This window comes from Haliotis rubra, unplaced genomic scaffold (assembly GCF_003918875.1).
Source record: "Haliotis rubra isolate DU_JTF1 unplaced genomic scaffold, ASM391887v1 Scf366, whole genome shotgun sequence".
Taxonomy (NCBI): domain Eukaryota; kingdom Metazoa; phylum Mollusca; class Gastropoda; order Lepetellida; family Haliotidae; genus Haliotis; species Haliotis rubra.
Genome location: NW_025767042.1, coordinates 969,608 through 984,368, shown reverse-complemented (window position 1 = coordinate 984,368; position 14,761 = coordinate 969,608). Strand labels below are relative to the sequence as shown.

Sequence of the window (14,761 nt, the reverse complement as noted above, 5' to 3'; positions counted from 1 at the left end):
GTAATTGTAGGCTTATCAAACTAGGTAAGGAATATTAACCAACGTAGTATACTTTGATATCACCCACCACCAAAAAAAGGAAATAGGTGGTAATCTGAAACCTGCGAAAATGCTTCGTAGAAAGACCTTCGAGATTATGGGTCATCGTAATGCACATCGTATTGTGCATAGACACAATCACCGGGCTGTTCATATTCAAGGCTGCCTTTCTCCTGTTATCCTGTGCACCTTCTGGTTTAAAGCCTATGCTCTAAGTTTACAGAGCAAACCCGAGTTGACCTACGTCATAGATACTGTTTGGAGTTATCGTCTGACTCAGATAATGTTGTCTAATGACAGTTCATCGCCTGTCTAATACGCCCAGTTTTGAGGAAGAACTGTAACTATAATACCCTCTTCACACTTGAGGCGGAATGAGCCGGAATGCCGTCGGAATGAAAATTCCTGGAGATTCCTGGAAATTCGAACTGCATTCTAAAACTTCTTACTCCATTCCGTATGCACTCCAACTATTCGTGTCAATTCTTGTAACATGCCCGAATGTTTTGAACATGTTCAAAACTTTCGAGGTACATTCGAAGTGGAAAAATATCGAACAGGATTTGAAGTGCGTTCTAACTGCGTTCTATGTATTCTTACTGCATTCTAAGTATTCTGAACGTATTCGAGGGAGAATCGAAAAAGCAAGCCACTTCAAATCCTGCAAGAATGTCCCGAATGCGCCTCGAATGTACTTCGATTGCTGGTGGAATTTAGGTGGAATACTCCTCAAACGTATCGGAATATTTCGATTGCCCTTGGAATGCAGCTCGAATGTACATCGAATGCACCTCGAATACAGTCAGAAAGTCTCGAATGCTCTTCAAATGAGCCCTGGAGTCATCAGAACACCGCCAAATACCCTTAAAAACGTCACTGAAACTTCAGACATCATTCACACCTTCAAGCTGCGCAAGTTGTCTCCAGCCACCTGGCTCCACGTTGTGCTGCTCATCTTCCTCATCCACCATACCATTGTGGAGATTAGGACAAGTTGTGCAGGCAGACACACCATACAATGATGTCCTTCACAACGGAAGGCCTTGGCAGCATGGTGGTGAGGAGGATTTGCCAACTGTGGGCCATGATTCCAAATGCATTTTCCACTACCCGTCGGCCCCGACTGATCCTGTAGTTGTTGATTCTCTCGTCTCTCTGGAGAGTCATATGACCATACGGTTTCATCAAGAAGGCTCTTAATCTAAAGGCATCATCTCCCAGAATAAAGCATGGCATACGCTAGTCATCTTGTGGTAAGGAGAACGGATGAGGAAATCCTATGCTCCCGTCTTCAAGACAAACCTTGAGCTCGCACTTGTTGGAGATCTGAGCATCAGACATACTTCCGTAAGCACCAACGTCCGCCCACAAGGTCTACTGGACCACAGAAAAGAAGCCCTTGTAGTTGTCGTACAATGAGCTGCCCTTGGAAGGTTTCCTAATGGCCACATATTTGTCATCTAAAGCTCCTACGGCATGAGGTATATTCCACCTGTTTCTGAATACCTCTTCAATGGGTGTCCATTCTTCTGGAGTGGTAGGGCAGATGATAACCTCATCCTTGTATTTCCCCAAATGACCTTACATACTTCTGAGATGATCAGGTTGATTGTGTTCCTTGCCACACGGAAGCTGTACATGATGCTGGGGTATCACCTGAAGCCAGGAACCTCAATGTGATGGCTAGCTTCAAGCCTGGAGGTAGCACCTTTCTCATATATGTATCCTGCTTCTGTATTCTTGGTCCCACCTTCTGCACCAACTCATCAAACATGGCAGGCTCCATCCTAAGGTAGTTGAAGAATGATTGCGTGTCCCCTACTCTGAGCTCTTCCATCAGTCTTGTGTAATGTCAAACAGCCTCCTCCTTTCCTCTGTCAGCCATGGTCTGTTCTGGAATCTCCTGGGTCTTCTCCTGTTTCTTTTCCACATCTCGTTCAATCTGGGCTTGCTGGAGGACAGCAATCGAGAGCACCGCAACTTGGTCCGGGTGTTCCATACTCTATGGGCAGTGACTGATGAATAGTCCAGATTCAACCGGTTTTTATACCCCATCGTGGAAAATTCCGGCAGCATTCTTGATGCATACCGGACATTCGTGTTACATTCTAAGTGCATTTGAAGGACATTTGAAATATTTGAGCTGCATTCTGTTTTAATTCTTTAACATTCGAACCATATTCGGGGGCCATTCCAAGAAGGTTCTGAATGCATTCTATGTAAATTCGTGCAGCATTCGAGGTACGTTCCAACTGAAAGTCGAGTGCTATTCACGCAGCAATCGAAACGGACTCGTACTGCAGTCGAAATTCATTTTAAGTATTCTTAGTGTATTCTAACGGCGTTCTAGATATTCCTACTGTATTCCGATTCATTCGAACTGCATTCGTGATCTAGCACATTTGGAATCAGTAAGAATAAATAGAGGCGGGTTCGAGGTGCGTTCTAAGTATTCCAACAGCATTCTTACAAAGCTTGAAAAAAAATGTTTATTTAAACACTCTCTCCCGAATGCGGTTCGAATTTTGGAAATATTCTTTTTCTGGCTGATTCTCCTTGATTCCTGTCAATTCGAAATAAGTGTGAAGGACCTTTAACTACTGATTGATCTGAATGTATCCTTCAATTCCGTATACATGGCCTTGAAAGAATTAACATACAAATCAGGGTCTGCCTCGGTGCACAAACAGAAGTGTAAATGAATATTTGTAAATACCTTAGTTTTAGTTCAAAACATAATTTATGTAGTTGATTAGACTTGCACAAGTTTCTATGTTAATAATTAATAGTTTGAATTAAACTTTCTAAAAGAAATATATATATCAGATCTGTGTCCTTAGATGTACTGTCCGCCGATCGAGACGTGCATCTTTAAAGGATAGAATTACTATACATCCATTGGCTTGTATTCAGTACAGCCTTGGAGCAAGGCTAGTTGTAAACGTGAGAATAAAATTTTGAAAAAACGTATTTTCTCTATATTTAATTTCTCATACGTACTTTCTGGTCCAAGTAAAAATGTTACTTTGCCTTCATGTAATGATCTTGGGAAATTAGGCGAGAAGTAAGAAAACCATAATTCTATTCTATATTTGTGGATATTCTTTCTAAACCGTACCGAATTTGTTTCCATCATTAATAATTACACAAGGACGAATACAAATCACTAAACATAAACACATATGCTAAGAGAAACACAAACATGTATTCTAAGATAGTAATATTTACAAACATATATTCTAAGATAGTAATATTTACAAACATATTCTAAGATAGTAATATTTACAAACATATATTCTAAGATAGTAATATTTACAAACATATATTCTAAGATAGTAATATTTACAAACATATATTCTAAGATAGTAATATTTACAAACATATATTCTGAGATAGTAATATTTACAAACATTGATTCTAAGATAGTAATATTTACAAATATATATTCTAAGATAGTAATATTTACAAGCATATTTTCTAAGATAGTAAATTTACAAACACTTCCTTCCAAGTGTAAATTGATTTTTAAAGATTGTGTTTTTTTATTAGGTTGTTTAAAGACTCGATAAGAAAATAGTTTAACTCTAAGCAACGTGAAATTTCTTCAACTTACGTTTCTTGCCAAATACTGTATAAACAAGTCCAAAATATTTTTCTTTGGCGATGTAATCCTTGGTTCCTCCAAGACTCCCAGGTGAGAACTCGTCCCACTTGACCAGCGTCTCCCCATACAGGTAAACTCGGACCCCCTTCACTGTGACATCCTCTGTGACGTCCAACACTAACGATCCCGTCACTGTCTCCCCCTTCCGGTAAACTTCCTTCTTGCCGTCTAGAAGCACTGCGCATGTCTGGAATATCGGCATCGTTCGGACCTAGAGAAACAGACCTGTGACAGTTGTATTGACCAATATGAATCTATGCGAGTCGCGGGAAAAGGCTGATAGCGCCTAACGTCTGTAGTGTGTATCACAGCGCTGTACACGAAGTTGTGTCGAAGCAAGTGCGAGGCCACTTGTTATACACACCGCATATTGCGACTGTTGGTGACCTTGACTCATGTGATAGTGTGGGTTCACGTGGCACGCAATCACCGATAACTACACCGCAGCATACCACAGACCCAAACGTATCACAGCTGTCCGTTAATCTAAAGTATCTTGTGAATATGTCATTGTGACACTGTTATGAGTAAACGGAAAATCACAAGGCTCTGATAACCGTCGGAATGTGACACTCTGCTGTGGGGGAGGGAAGATGTGTTCTCAGCCCAGCAGCCCGCAGCCTCCTTCAGGTGGTACTGAGTAGATTTCCACTCAGGGTATTTGGTCTTCCTCGATCTTCCAGGTCTTGAACGATCCGACCCGTAAAGGTCCGGGTTAGAATTGGCCTTCAGTAACCCATGCTTGTCTGAAGAGGTGAGTAACGGGATCGGGTTGTCAGGCTCGCCGACTTGGTTGACACATGTCATCGTATCCCAATTACGTAGATCGATGTTCATGTTGTTGATCACTGGATTGTCTGGTCCAGACTCGATTATTTACGGACCGCCGCCATATAGCTGAAATATTGCTGAGTGCGGCGTAAATCTAAACTCACACACTCATCGGTGGCCACGTGTTTCCTCACGCGTCGACTAAAACTCGTGTGTTGAAGTCAACACCGATATTGCGACAGGACATCCCCGCACCATGTATGCCAATAACATTCCATCGCGTATATCGGAAAGTCTACATCTTGCCATGCGAAGAATAGTTAATTGTTGGCATTGTAGTCCTCTAAATCAGTTCAGAAATGTACCGTGCAAATACTGCAATTTTGAAATTTATAACCCAATGTCCTTGACTCATAGCTTTTGATATGTGTGAAGCACGTGCTTTACATGTGCATTCCAGTAAAAATTGCCCTCTGATTCAAATGGTGCTTAATTAATATTTATGAGTATGCATGTTAAAAAACAATTGCCTTTTCGCCACACCAAGTCCTTTGGATAACCCTTTATGCAAACTGCTTGAGATGAACACAACATATGATGAAAAAAATCCAATATATGTTTAAATTGACTTTAATTTATTTGAAAGGGCATTATTAAGATTAATCATTTAATTCCTTTATACACAAGTTATCCTGGTGTCACACTGACAATTCCAACCTCATCCAATCAGCTGAATCACCACATCCGTAATCTGAAATTTAAGAGTGAGTGAGTGAGTATGGTTTTACGCCGCTTTTAGCAATATTCCAGCAATATCACGGCGGGGGACACCACAAATGGGCTTCACACATTTTGCCCATGTGGGGAATCGAACCCGTGTCTTCAGCGTGACGAGCGAACGCTTTAACCACTAGGCTACCCCACCGCCCCGAAATTTAAGATGTAATCATAGTAATTTTGCGTAACTATAAGAAAAGGTATAAGTTTATACTGTCGTTGGGTTCCGGTCGAAATATTATTCATCACTATTACTATAATTATTTACAAGTATAGTTATCTTTGTGAACTGTTGAGAGGCTGAAATACACTTTGTATAGTAGTCGTGGAATTTTATGATGAAGGATAAATTGATGTTTCTGGTGACATTTCTTGAGCATTTGTGATTAAAATGATGCGTTCTAAATTAAAATAACCGTGAATGTATTTCTACATATGAATATATAGCACAACAAATAACATTATTAAATTACATTACTGTGAAATGAACAGGGGAAAATATTTTACGTTATTATGTCTCTAAGTCGTAACAGTAATGGATTACATGCAGTCAGAATATTCCAGACATTTATTTTCATAGTATCAAGGATTAATAATAGATATAAGATTTTATTTTTCAGAATCGGAAAAATCTCTGTTCAGGGCGTCTCGAACCTGTACGTACCACACGATGTCCAAAATGCAGTTTTCGAAAGAGAGTTACCTCCCTTGCCGTGAGACTCGTAATAATCAAGCTATTTTCAATCCGATCATTGAACTTAGACTTGGAAATAACAGACGAAAGTGATGTTGCATTTGCACAGTTTGTATCCTCTGTTCGTGTTTCATTCTGAATAGTATTTGAGATATGCATAAAACCAACAGACACAAACAGACACACCTCCTCGACACATAGCGAATTCTTTCCTTCACTTCAGTACATCGTCTGACGATAACGTTGTTTACATTTAATCGCTTTTTATCTAAATTCCGCTGTTTCTGTTTTCTTGATACTTGTCAAAATGTTCCATGCAAAACCTGCCTTTGTTACTTGCCACTCACCTTTTCTTGATTTATTTCTGGAACAGCATTGCACAGTCCAGCTCACAGGGTCAGCCGTGTAAGGTCAAATCGGGAGAGGTCACATATGTGAGTTCCGGGGATATATATATATATAGCATCTGATTGGTCAAAGTATTTTTAGAAACAATAACATGGTTTCACGTGCTTTGTCTGGGAGATATGCACGCACCTAGACTTACACACATACGCATTGTCTTTACGTGTTGTCAACAACAATTGTTTGGGAAAATGGAGCATAACCAAGGACGACTGGATATTTCGAATCATCCATCCCGAATGAATGCATGGTGCACACTTTGAGCCTTTGGATTATTATCCGAAATTCCGAGTTTTGAAAAATAATCTTTACATTGATCATTGTCATTTTAAGAAAAACAATGAGAACAATTTGTAAACTCAACTGGAGATTTACCGCTGATATTAAGATGAAGTGTGACGTCACTGACAGTGGATGCATCATATCTTATTGTTCTCATCACTGAAGCAATGTGACGTCATATTGTGGACCAATGAGCACTTTCAAGAGCATGTGTGAATATAATTATTCCACAAAGTAAGATCCACCGTACTATATCCTCGTTCCCCTAATCTGTATCCCAGACCCTCGTTCATAAATTTTAAAAATGGAGTCCAGGTCAAATCTACATTGCCTAAGCTCTGAAATTAAAAAAAGTCCTGGGTTCTTTTTTGGATAATATTGTACAAAATGTATGGATAACACATTCTTTATTTCGTGAGTGCTAAATAAAAAAGTTGTTATCCATATTACACACGAAACAAAAACGTGTTATCCAAAACGTTTGTTCAATATTGTGCGTCCCAATTTCTAAAACGCCACTCAAACGAGTTATCTTTTTTGGATATTTTATTATTTGGTGGATATTTGACATTTTTAATTAACATGTCGATGTTGTCCCACTGTGAACTACTGAAAATAACAACTCTCGTTTGCGTGTTCTCATATTCGTCTGTTCTCATATTTCTTTCAATCCGCTTATCTCTCTAGTTAACCTTGTTATCTGACTAATTAGTGTAGGGCGATAACTAGAACAGCGGATCACGTGCGTATCACATCCATTATGTAAGTTACTCACGTCGATCACAGTCGACAACAGCATATCGCGTGGTGCTATATACATACATCAAGTAAAATACCAACATCACAGACGACTCAAGTCATTGTATAGCCGTCTTACAAGGTCAACAGTGACCAGCATTCTATTGCATTTCGAGTCACGACACGCTGTCATTTTAGTCAGTGATGTCCTTTCCAACGGAAATAGAAATATATATCCCTATCGTTCACATACATATATAATATTAAAAAATAAACATTTTTTAGTTCCGTTCTCGTAAAATGAAATACAGTTTTTGGTTATTGTAACCTTTCTGCGGGCAAATTGATGTGTTTATGGTATGCTACACACACGCGCGCACACACACACTCGCACTGACGCACGTACGCGCCCACATCCACATTCAGGGTCGATAGTCAAGTTTTTGTAACTGAACCATACTATATTTCCTTCGACCCAGTACTGCTAGACCAACGCATTGTCTCTGAATATATATAATTTTGTCAGAAAGAAATACATGGGAGAATCTGAACCTGAGAAAATCTAAACATGAGAAAGGGCCGGAAAGGAAAATTATACGGTTCGGGGCCTGTGAGTGAGTCAACAGCACTGCCTAATGCAGACCGCCTCCGTGGTGTATTGGTTAGAGCGTCCGCCAGGAGAGCGGAAGGTCGCGGGTTCGATCCCCGACTGCGTCATACCAAAATACGTTAAAATATGGTACTTGTTGGTCCCTGCCTGGCGCTCTGCATTAATGGGTACAACAAGGACTGGTCGGCTCGGAGTCAGTATAATGTGTCTGAGTGGGGTATTCATGCTACACTGCGGCATGGTCTCTCAGTGGGCTAGCACTATAAAACCAGCTTAAGTCTGGGCTAGTACAAGCAGCCGCACATACACATACACACGCATGCACGTCGTCATATGAGCGAAATATTCTCAAGCACGACGTAAAACCCAATTTCACCTCACCTCACCTGTAATGCAAACGCTCCAAATGAGGCCAGTCTAGTTGTCACAGGTTCAAGAATCTTCACACTCACACTGGGGCTTCTTTCCAATTTATAGAGCTTTTTTTGTTTCTCTCAGAGTTCTATTTTCAGAGGCTAAGCGTTTGTGTAACATTTTGGGCTAAGAGATACCTGTGCTGACCGTTCATGCCAACAGCCCGAGGACGCGTTCTTTATCCGAAAACAATCAGTGAAATCAGGCAAATTTCTACTCGACTGACAATACGATTGACAGAAAAGATGGTTCAGACACTGATCGGCCTTCCTTCAAAGAATGAAAATCACCATTGATACCCAACGCACATCTCTGGCACTATGTACAATGTGAGGCACGTGTGAAAATGTCGTCAACACTTGCATTACTTGGTATGGGCATTTATATGTCATGATCCCCCACTTTTGTTAGAGTGCGTATGCAATCTAACCAAACAAGTCTGGTAAAATATCATCAGACTATTAGTTGACGAACAATTGACTCGTGAAATCGACGTAGTCGTACCGGTAAGTAGTCTGTCGTACAGGCCCTGAAGCAAATGTATCCAAGAAAGCCCACGCAAGTCTAGAAAATGTGGCAAGTCTAGATTTCCTCAATGAAGAAAGTCTCAGGGCTCCTATTCATTATATTATATTTTCTTTTACTATGAACTATTTTCAGTAAAATATGTTCATATCAGAGACTAGTTGTTAGTCTAACCGGTAAGTATCGGGTACTGTTCTGCCCGTCTTGTCGACATGAGGCTTCATGCCGGCCACACAACATCCTCGATAATCTCCAGGGTATACGTTACGATCACTTGAGAGTGATCGTAACGTATACCCTGGAGATTATCGAGGATGGCCGCACAGTAATCGGCCTGTTTCTTTGTAAGGTTGGCATGTACAGTTCCTGTGCTGCGACTATTTCACTGGAGCCTCAGTCTATTGGAGTGATTTGCCAGGCGCTTCAATGAATTCGTCAAATTCTCAGAACTCACATCTTTGGCATATTGACTGCGATATGTGAGTATTGTCGTTTCATACCCCACTTCCAATCTCGTTGCCATGGTTTCCTTTCTTTAAACTGTAGATGTATCATGCAGGTTTCAGAGTCAGGTCAAACCTTCATAGCACTGATGCCTGATTTAGGCAGATTTCCTCATTAGTTAATATATTTGCCTCACATTACTCATAGTTTTATATGTCACTTGTTTAATCGTTAAACAATTCAGTGTATATGCAAGTATGATGGTTCTAGTCAGTGGAAACAACTACAAACCTTTCGTGTAGGGCAAGCCCACTTTGGATGACAGCTGGGACAGAGTGGGTTATTTATGAAACGATTTACAAAAATTAAGTATTTTATCAGGTAATGGAGCAGATAGGTTGGTTGGTTTGTTGTTTAATGCCACACTCAGCAATATTACAGCTATACGGCGGCGGTCTATAAATAATCAAGTCTGGACCAGACAATCCAGTGATCAACATCATGAGCATCAATCTACGCAATTGTGATACGATGGCATGTGTCAACCAATTCAGCCACCAGATCCTTTTAGTCGCTCTTACGAGAAGCATGGGTTACTGATGACGAATTCTAACCCGGATCTTCACTGGCCGAATCACCTTTCGTTCTAATTGATGCACACCTCACAGCCCCCCCTCTGGATCAGTCCATGCAGGTGTTTGCAACTTTGTTGAAACAACGATAAATCATTGACAACACAGGGTCCAAACTTTGGAAACAGCAGCATCCAAGACAACGCCTCCAAGTAACAATAGAACATAAGTCACTGTATCAGTTATTATTTTATTCATTGTTGTCAGGTTGTGTCTACAGCTACTCTGCATACTTACAGGCTATCAGTAGCTCAAGTAGTAAATATCCTATGTACAAATATGGATAAAAAAATCTCCCTGCATATAAACATTACACATGCAAAAAGTCACCTGAAATAAAGATGGAATGGTTAACAATTCAGGGTTTTTTTCATCTTAAAAATAAGCAGAATGGTTTCAAACCATCACAATTAAAAAAAGGTTAACAGACTAAAATGTACTTGTCTTTTTAAGTTACCATATATACAGACATAGTTCACAACCTTTGAGCTCAAGTCAACTGAGCACAGGACAATTATATCTCATGATACAATGTCCTCATTCAATGATACATGTATAGTATGATACGCTGGCTGTAATTAACAAGGGGGATTATATGCAGTTATCATATGACAATAAATTGAATATTGTATGGTTATAGTAATATCACCATCAAATACAATAAGGATAGTTTATGTTTTGATTCAAGCTTAAATCAGTACGGCAATATTTACGTCAGAAAACTAGCTGAATTCATAAAGAAAAATTCTTAAAAACAAATGGAGCAGAATGAAAGCAGACGATGCTTTTTTGCTTGCAAGCTGGGCAGAGAACGAGGATGTGGAGAAATGTTGAAGTTGTCGCTGGCTCTAGGATAGCAAAAGTTACTCTTGTAGATTAGGTACATCAGGCAGGAAGATACAAAAACAAGGAATGGCAAATATTGTAGCGCTTGCCCCGATGTTCAAATAGGTTTTGATTTGACAAATATATACAGAACTGGACTTGCATCAATAACGGTCGAAGTTGAGTAAACGTGGGGGAAGGTCAACAGACACTTGTTGTATCCCATGCATCAACACTGGTAGTAAGTCGTGTTAATCTGAAGATGTTCCATGCTCCATTGAAATATATATATGTCTGTTACAATAAACTGCTCAGTTCCTTGCCCCAATAACATCTTTTCATTAGGCACGAGATAAAAACATCAATGTTAACTTGTCTCTATTGATTTGACATCCATTTAACTTTTACACGTTACGAGTGACCAATGTGACCTATTGTTTCAGCAAAACCCAAACAATTCTTTTTGCTAAAAAACTTAACAGGAGAGAGCAACACTGATCGGGTTGTTTGAATTTAACAATCTTGAAATAACACTTATAAACAGGTCATTAAGAATAATTTATGTCTTTTGGGCCTGCCATTTGTTATTATTGGGAGAACTTTCATGATCTGTCATCTCATTCAAGAAGATAATGTGTTTGGTCCCTTACCGAGGTTCAAAGTCAATCATAAACCACTGATTATTACCCTGTACTGCTGCTATCATAGGCTGCCAAGTGGTGGTAGTGTAGTATTATTGGCCAGTAAATATAAACATGTACCCCTCAACATAAAGACACTGAGAGACTAACATGAAGACACCAAGTGACTTAGAAGACTAAATTATCTACAGACAAAATAAAACTAATTCATGGTCCCTTGAAGAAAGAATGGGGCTTAGTACCTGATCGCCGAATAGTGCAAAGCAAAACCCACATCCTACAATTTACCATAGTTCAATATTCAACGCTTGCAAGATATACCTAGCTATGAGCATGGGCTTTGACAGTACACAACATAATAATTCATCAGCATGGCACCTGATCTGAGAACCGCACTGATCACAACACAGTGCCATAATAAAGTTACAGTTCTCCAGCCTGGAAGTCCTACATACTCTGCATGCCATGTAACATGTAAACTCACAACAACCATACCATGTTATTGGCAAAATAGGCATTGTGTGTTAAGGCAAGTGATTATCATATAGTCAGTATCCATCTCCACCAGCATCCGTAACTCAAGTGTGATATAAAAATACAACCACATGAAATCATTCACTTCTCACATACACAGTGGAAACTTCCAATTACTTCAGAAAAATAACTGAGAAACTCAGTAAGTTTAATTTTTATGAGCGATGCTTCACTACTCATATATCAGGACCTTCAAAGAACACAACCATGCTGATGAACGGGTGTATGACATAGCACAATGAAAGACATCATTCTCACTAGAATGAAGTACAGGACAGATTACTGCAGGCAGGATTACTAGTTGCATTAATGTCATTCAGCTAAAACATTATTCATGGACAGTTGTGCTCTTTCAGCAAATATTAAATTCATAGCCCTGCTACCAATTAAATGGTTATTGTAAACTTGTCATTTATTACTAAAAATGTTACTGTTGCATTCAAAATGTACTCTGATAAGCTATACCCCAACTTCAGTGACCAAACTTTCCTTTCAACACATTAGCAGAAAGTCTAAAAATGTTTTCAAGGTTAGAATTAAGGTAAAATATGATATTTTAGAGCATGATACGATCACAAGCAAGCAGAATAAAAACAGACATTTGATGTCTTCAGCTTGTGAAAGGCCTGGAATGTAAAAGTGACTTATTAACTTAACCAGAGTGCAGTATAGTGGGGACATGCAGTATAGTGGGGACATGCAGTATAGTGGGGACACACAGCCAAGTTGGTAGGTTAGCCAATGAAATGAGTGAAAACAAGCAAGGAATAAAATACTGATGTTAATGGATAGCCAGTCTGACTTTAGCAATAATATAACACCAGCAATTAAACTGACTTTCTTTTCAACTTGATTATAATAAGTTATGAACATTACTAGCTGAGAACTATTTCAGCTGATAGCAATTTTATAATACATCATCTAAATTTTTAGCAAGAGTAAAATCCCACCGGTTATAATGCCATGTTTGATTTAAGTTCACAGTAGAAAGAATACTTTTCTAGGAATTATTATTCTTTATTTTCAAATTTGACTTAAAAATCAATGTTGTTCATATCGTCAATATAAACCATTCACAAAATAGTTCAACTGTCTATACCTATTTTTGATAAAAGGCACAAAGTCAGCATTATTGTGTCCAAGGGAGATAAGCCAGTATCATCAAGTTACCTCCCTTGGACAATGCCATGGCAGAAGATGGTGGCAACAGCAAGATATTCACATTCAAAACCATCGGATTGATAACACTTCTTAAACACAGTTCAGTCATTTGATACAACAAAACAGCCATGCATAAAATGCTCAACATGCTCAAATAGAAAGAATCTGTACAATTAAAGACTTCAGTGATAAAAATAGATCCTGCCATTTCAACAAGTTTATCTCATCCAAGTAGAATTCAAGGCAAAAAGTGTTTTACTTTCAAAGCACCACATTGTTCACTGTTGTTCATAATCACTTGTTCAAGTTTATATACATAAAGTATTCAGTTATTCAAACACATGCATGTAATAACATAATATTTGCAGCAAGATAATACCCATGGGCAAAACCTCTGTATTATTGCAATCTATCCTCAAATAGCTGATTAAGAAACCAGCAAACAGATCAACAGTCGTTGTTCGTAGCAAAGGACATACTTTATGCAATTTCTCATCAGAAGGGGTGTCACGATTCACTGATGCACAAACGCATTCAGAACTCGAACAGAATACTGCGGTCATTGTATGATGGCTAATGTATAGATTCACCTATTAATTCTGTACTGATTCATATTTTGATTCATAGTCTGTATTGACTTTCAAAACATAACATTTACAAAGTTTTGCAAAAAACTGACAATAAAAGCTTGGATTAGTTTCTAGTTTATCTCAACAAATGCTAAATCTTACTACTAAAAGGAACTCTGAACCAATACTTCACTATTTCATGGCACAAACTTCACAGAAGCATGGCTGAATGGACCATGAAATATTTCATTCAGAAATAGCACAAATCAAGTTTTAACTAATACACTGACGTACGAGTCTGGCAAACCATGACACCCCAACTCCTGATCCAGCTGCACAGCATCACGTCTCATAACACGCTGGGCACTCAACCACCAACAGAGTCGGGCACTCAACCACCAACAGAGTCAGCCAGCTCAAAGTAACTGCCTAATAATACATATCTTGTCCATATCAACTGGCAAGTGTCGGCAAACACATATCTCCTTATTGTATAGTTTACCTATAAGTTAAAAATTATTTAAATACTTTGACCAGTTCCCATAGATGCAGACTGTTTTCCCTGATCATTGTCCAAGTCTTGAGATACTTCTGAAATGACATCAATAAATGGGCTCACTGCCAAGTATTCTAGCCACTAGTAGCCAACTAGATGATGAGCAAATTTGTTCTCATGCTGAGGCCAATTGTTGGCAATCTTCATATAACTCAACACAACATCTTAGACGACTACAAAGGAAGGTAAATCTATCCCAAACTAGACGTAATTACTTTGAGCAAAGGAAAACTTACTTACTTCATCAGATGTGTCAGAAGAGCATTTGTAGGGCTGACTAAAACGATCGATAATCGGAAATATTGTCGATCGGAGAAAATACTTAAAATTATCGATACGAAAATTGTGCCATCGATAATATCTTACATAAACTTTTGTAATCGCATATAGTTTTAGTTACTCACACAATATACAAAGTTAGGACTTTATTCATGGGCTGCTCCTAACTTATGTTCAGGACGCTGTTGTGTTAGCAATCCA

The 14,761-nt window shown here is 39.0% G+C and overlaps 1 long non-coding RNA gene across 1 annotated transcript; it reads right to left on the bottom strand.

Moving 5' to 3' along the window:
• Positions 1–129: 129 nt before the first annotated feature.
• LOC124285703 lies at positions 130–3,180 on the bottom strand. The gene is made up of 3 exons (XR_006900869.1): positions 2,631–3,180; positions 284–383; positions 130–248 (listed from the first exon to the last, which is right to left on the bottom strand). It is a non-coding gene; the product is annotated as an uncharacterized LOC124285703 (long non-coding RNA).
• Positions 3,181–14,761: the final 11,581 nt, after the last annotated feature.